Below are 6,581 nucleotides of genomic sequence, written 5' to 3' on the forward strand. Positions count from 1 at the left end.
ATGACAAGTTGATTTAAGCTAGAATTAAACTGAGTCTACGGCCATGCCACCCTGAATCCGCCCGATCTCGTCTGATCTCGGAAGCTAAGCAGCATCGGGCCTGGTCAGTACTTGGATTGGAGACCGCCTGGGAATACAGGGTGCTGTAGGCTTTAAAACGAAAAAATAAAAAAGTAAATCGCAAATGAGTCTTAGCAAGCTACAGGAAACTTCTAAGAGAATCAATGTGTAACATTCAAACCAGCAAAAGAAAATGTGATTGTTTTAACGAAAGAAAGGAAAGCAAAGCTTTTTTAGCAGAAAAGAACATGTAGAGAACCAGTGACTAGAACTACCAGGAGTTTCGAGGTGGCCAGATCCAAGATCGACATACCGAAATTAATCGCATCCTCACAAAGCAGCCAGAAATATAGTGGGAAAGAAATACGTACTTACAGAAATACAAAGGCTAAGAATGAATCTAATAAAAGATGTTTAAAATCTTCACGGAAAAAATGTTTAAACTCCATTAAAGGACATAAAAGACCCAGACAAATCGAGATGACTTTTGTGGATGAGATATTTACAACGAGGCATACTGTGAGTGGTGTGTGTACACATGCACTTGAGCTTGCCTTAGGGTGGGCCATAAGGAATTGTGACCGGACTCGGTGTCTATGCAAATGACCATGTCCCAGGGAAAGCGCCCCCGGACCTCATTTGCATCGGCCTTCTAGCTCTCTCTCCCCCTCCAACCTCCCCCACTCCCCGAGCAGGGGCCTGCTCTCTTCCCAGAGGCTGTGCCATGCTCCCCTGGAAATCCCCGCTGAAAGGGGCCTCAAGGGGACTTCGCTAGACATGTGCCCTGAGCCTTACCTTGACCCACTGTCCCATTATCCCTCGGCCCCCAACAGACAATCCGTCTTTCTTTCAGCACCAAATGGGATGAGGAGCCCAAGTCCTATAGGGACAGGAGCCTGACCAAGGACAGTGACCACTGGCAGCTTGGCCAGGCTGGAGTTGAGGCCCGAATGTGTCTGACTAGCTCTAGGAGTGGATAGCGAGCGTGGGGGCGGGGGGCGGGGTGTGCCTCCCCCAGCAGACTGAACTGTTCTGGGGCAGGGCCTGAGTCTGTACCTTTCTGTGGGTCTCCCAGACACTGCTGGACCTCCCCATCTGAGCCATCATCCTGGACCAGACAGCAGACTGTCCCCCGGGCTCCAGATTCCCACTGAGCTGGGGTCCAAGCACCCACACTCCAGAAGGGCAGTGGGATCTTGGTCAAGGCGCTGTTTCCCTATCTGTTAAGTGGGAATAATGGTCCCAAACTAACAAGGCTCCTTTCCCAGGCAAGAACCAGCATGAACCACCTGTTACAACCCTGGCTGATGTTTGAGCATCTAGTATTGTCTGTCCGGCACCGACAAGCCCTGTGTAAGGATCCTCATTAAATGCTCCCCAGCCAGACACGGTATTTGAGTGGGAGCGCGGAGTGTGGCTGGGACCTGGAGTAGCAGCCTCCCACTTCTGGCTCCGCCCAGCTGCCCCGGCGCCCTGGTGGGGGGCCAGTGCTGGACCTGTTCTTGCTACCTTGCTTCTCTCTAGTCTCCAACTGGGCTGGGCTCTCTCCAATCTAATTCCTAAGCTGCTGCCTCCTATCTGACCCTGTCACAGCTCCACTCGACTCCTAGTCCCCTCGGGAGTCACGCCACACTGCTATCAGCACCCCCCGCTTCTTTCCCTGGCCGCTTCACCAGCCTCAGCCCTGCCACCGTCACTTTGGACCCTGTCCCTGCCACACCGAAGACCAGGCGCTTCTGTAACTGTGCCCCAACAGGTCAAGCCTCCAAGACTTTGCATGGACCGTGCCTGCTGGTTGCCGTCCTCAGCCTCCCCTTACTGGCCCGTTCCTAATGGTCCCTAAAGAACTCAGCTCTAGCAGCCCCTTCCCAGATCCCAGAGTCGGGCTCCCACAGCCCCCCGCTCTGCTCCCTTCTATCTGCAGCCGAACACACCGGCCGTCGCTGTTTCTCCATCTGTGATGGCTTACGGCATGGACTCTGGAGCCAGGCTGCTGGGTGGCGACCTTCTCCATCTCCAGCTTCCTCACTCCTCACCGATACCCGTTTCACAAGGCGGATGCGAAGGACAAACCGTGTTAATGTGCCTGACACAGAGCAAACAGGTAACAAGACAGGGGCTGCATGTATTCTTAGTCTCTGGTCCCCAGCGAAGAGCAGAGAAACGTCTGTCAAGTAACTAGACAAAGCCGAGCGCTGAGGCCGCGGCAGCTGCAGGTCCAGAAGCCCTGCCTGGTTTTAAGCATCTATTTTTTCCAGCAGATTTGCAAACGAGTGGTTTAAAACGCTCCTTTGGTGAAAGGAAGGCACACCTAACCCTGTGTCCCCACCCGGGCTGCAGCCGACACTCTTAACCCGCCTACACACTCAGTGGAAAAACCAGCCAGGAACCCTGTGTTACCCACAGAGGCCAGGATGCAAATCTAACCCGAGAAGACGACGGCCGCCCCCACGGCCGTGAGGACACCTGCGGAACTCAGGACACAGAGGGACGGCTGGCCCTGGACTGGCCAGTCTGCTCTGAGCAAACAGCTCTGCCCTTGGACCAGCTCCCGGCTGAGCTCAGTTTCCAAATCAGGGACTGGGAAAGGCGATCTCTCCCCAGGGGTTGCTTCAAAGTCAAGTGAGTAAAGATCCCTCACCTGGTGCAACACGTAGCAGATGTTCAGCAAAAGACAGCAAGGTCAGGGCTACGGGAGGAGGCAGGGGAGGGGGCTCAACCTCCTGGTGGGGAACCCTCAGACCCAGGCGGGACTTTGACAATTTCTATTTCACAGGTGGGCAAACCAAGGTCCAGAGGGTGGAAGGGACCAGACGGGTCACGGGGAGGGTCAAGAGAGGAAGGATGACTCTTTCCAATGGGCTGCAGGTTCACGCTCCTCCCCCCAACACACACACACACACACACACACACGGGCCGCAGGTTCACGCTCCTCCCCCCCACACACACACACGATGGGATGCAAACAGCTGGCCCCTCCTTGGAGGGTGGACCCTCAGTCTCCCCAAACCCAGCCTCGTCTCACGTCAGCAAAGTAGGAACAGCTGATACCTTTGGGGCTCCATCGATGCCACCTGGTCACTAGAGTCCTAGGTGCCAGGACACTGGCTGCTGGGTGGGCCCAGCTGGGACATCCTGGTCCCCGGTCTTTTCCACTGGGGCTTCCCACCCACACTCATCCCAGCCACCGGCCCTGCCCCTCCCAGCGCTCAAGCAGAAAAGCCCTGACTTCAAAAGGACAGACCCAGGTTCCAGTCCCAGCTCCACCACTGCCGTGCGACCAGGACCTGAGCCAAGCTCAGAGAAGGCTCCCCTGCATGGGGACAGCACAACCTCCTAGACTGCCGAGAGGGTTAAACCATGCGACACTGGCCCCTCAGGGGCTCCAAAGCTGGTTGAAGAACCAACAGAGGGAGCAAGAAGCCAGGCAGCAGCCAGGGTCCCCAACCCTCACCGTGGACCCACCCTGGACCGGCCAGTTCCTGCTCCTCTGGAGATCAACTTCACAAGGACAATCCATCAAAGTCACAAATGCACGTGACCTTTGACTTCCAGAAACGTATCCTGCATAAACCCCCACATACCAGGCAGCCCCGAAAAAGATGAGCAGTGGACCTGTAGGAGCACTGTGGCTCCAAGAACACAGCAAGGAGGGAGTTTGTCATTAACTGTGTAAACACAAAGGCATCACACAAGCTTCTGTCTTCACAGACCACCTCCTGAGGGAGAGAGCAGGGAAGGAAGCATCTCCGGGACGCAGGTGGGAGGAAGACTTAATTTTTACTACGTTCTTTTGTCCTCCTAAAGTTTTACTACCATGTACGACATGCTGGTTCAAGAAAAGCAAAAATCACTGTTTCAAGTGAACAGCTTGACCTGGTCTGAAATGGAGATGTTGGTCTTTAAGGTCTATTTCAGAAATCAAGCACCCAACCCCCACCACCTCCTCCCGCCCCCTCACCACCTGGCAGAGGAACTACAGCCTCCAGCCTCCGCCGTGTGAACCTGCAGATGCCCAAGGCGGCGTGTTTGAGGCTGACTCCCGTTAAGTGATGGAGAAGTAACTGGAGGGCAAAAAAAGGAGGAGGGAGAAAAAGGAGGTAGAGGGAGAGAAAAGCTAAGGGCAGAGGTATGTCAAGCAAAAAGAAAGTTGAAAATTCACCTTGGGGCGGCAGGGTGGGGGGGTCACTAATTTGGAACTCGGCCTCTTAGAATGGACCTTTGGAGCCACAGCCATTCAGTACTGCTACCCCACCCGCAGTAAAGCCCTCCTCTTCCTTGAACCACAGGGACTGGCCAGATCCACCTTGAACCTAGACGCAGGCAGAGCCATCCACTGGGGTGGGGTGGGCGGGGACAAGAAGTCTCGCGTGGCTTGGCTTCCAGCAGCCTCACCAAGCACTGCTCTCTCATGGCCGAGGGCTCCTGGTGACCCCACATCATTTGTGTTTGCATCTACTGAGTCCCGCCTCCCTCAGGAGGGGACTGTTTGCCCCACGCCACAGATGGAGGGCCTGAGAGGGTGGAGGAAGGAAATCCAGGGCCTCTTCGCCATACACTACCACCCACGTCCCGGCTCCAATATACACTGACCCGGCAAATGGGCCGATACACGCAGACAAAACTCAGACCAACGCGTCATTATTCCTGATAGCACCCTGCCCTCTGAGCGCCTGAGGGGTGAGGCTGCATGAAAACGAAGGTAAACCACGTGTGTGCCCATCCAGCATCTCATAGCACTTTACAGTTTTAACTCCATGGGAGGGAGGAACATCATCCCCTCCTTACAGATGAGGAAGCTGAGGTTTGGCAGAGAAGGGTTTGTCACACATCCGAGGGGAAGGAGCTATATTAAACGTGGTCTTTAACCCCAGGACATACTTTCTTTGTAGCTGCAGTTTAGGTCAAAGTTTGGCTGGAGCTGCGCAAGTCCGATTCAGCTCTAGGTCCTAAGGTCGCCCCGCCTCCCGGACCTGACTCAGGGAGCTAGGGAGCCCCTGCTCGGGTTAGCAAGGCACAAAACCAAGCCCTTTTCCTCCCCCAAATCCACACAGGCTGGCCACCACAAAAATGGAAGGACGTGAGTCTCTATATAGGGAAGTGGCAAGAAGTCAGTGAGCTGCTGAGTGACAGACACAAGCAAGATGAGAAGCCAGCTGTGACACCATTTAGGCGAATGTATACATTTCACTGGTTACATGTTATATATAAATGGAAATACCCGGAAGATTTGCAAGAAAATGCGTCACCTGATAGCGCTACTGAGATCTGGAGATGCCAGTGGACTTCAAAGGTGGTTGGCAAGGGTGGAGGGACAGACTTTCGTTCTACCTCTGGTGAGAGTTTCATTACTTCTGTAATTAAACATGTCACCCCCTCACTGCAAACCCCAGCAATACATTTGTGGGCTTTGTACTATGTGATCCTGGGCACGTGGCCGCCTCTCCACACAAGGATCCAACAAGGGATGACAAGGACCCTGGGGCGAAAGTCAAAGCTTTCGAACCTTGACACCCTCGGAGCGTTGCAAAGGGGCAAGGCGGGCAAATCTTCATACCTCCAGTGAAACACTTCGCTGAGTTTTTCAGATTTCACAGCGAACCCTTAGGAACTTGGAGAGAAGCAGGTGTGCTGGTGTTTGTGCCCGCCCTTATACCTGCCCCGCGTGACAAAGCCGTTTCCACTTATTTCGTGTCAGGTTATGTCGAAGAGAGATGAGCCAAAGGGCCAACGTGTTTCTCCCTCGTCAAAGAATGCCAGCCTGGCCCTTGGTCTGGTGTAGACCCAGACAAGCGGTCAAGAGCGCCCTGGAGGAAAGTGGCAGTGCCAAGCGACACACGGCTGGGGCCTAGGCCAGTGTGGCCATGTGACTTCGGACAAATTCCTTAGCCCCCTAGGGACCCCTGATTCCTCACTGGGGAGAGTCTTTTATATCTCTTCCTTCTGGAACATCTATAAGAATACCTCACACTGTAGAGTGTAACAGATCCATAATTCTCTGGATGACTGATTTTGGATGTAATTTTAAATCAGTTGGCTGTGGTCTGCATGTTTGTGTCCCTCCCAAATTCGCATGTTGAAAACCTAACGGCCATGGGGATGGAATCCGGAGGTAGGACCCCCGGGAGGCTCTGCTAACTGGATTAGCGCTTTTCCGGAAGAGGTCCAGGAGTGCGCTCCTTGCAGGAAGTCTGTGGCACCCCGACCTTGGACTTGCAGCAGCCACACTGTGAGATATTAAAATTTCATTGCTTATGAGCCACCCGTCCTGTGATATTGTTATAATAAAGAGCTCGACGAGATGAGCACAAAACGGGTGGGGGAACAAGGCAAGAAAAACCTGGGGGGCCCATTCTGCAAGTCATAGGCAAGTCCCAGTCCACCGAGTCCTCGTGCAGGCCAGAAAGGGGACCCCTCTGCTTTCCCAGGACCATTATCCGCGTGCCCAGATACCACCCGGTCTGCAGTTTAAGTTTAAAAAGTACGTATTTAAAAAGTATTTAAAGTAAGTGAAGGATTAG

The 6,581-nt window shown here is 53.9% G+C and overlaps 1 pseudogene; it reads left to right on the plus strand.

Moving 5' to 3' along the window:
• Positions 1-33: 33 nt before the first annotated feature.
• LOC112484278 lies at positions 34-152 on the plus strand (annotated as a pseudogene).
• The last annotated feature ends 6,429 nt before the right edge of the window (positions 153-6,581 follow it).

Source organism: Pteropus alecto, unplaced genomic scaffold (assembly GCF_000325575.1).
Source record: "Pteropus alecto unplaced genomic scaffold, ASM32557v1 scaffold157, whole genome shotgun sequence".
Taxonomy (NCBI): domain Eukaryota; kingdom Metazoa; phylum Chordata; class Mammalia; order Chiroptera; family Pteropodidae; genus Pteropus; species Pteropus alecto.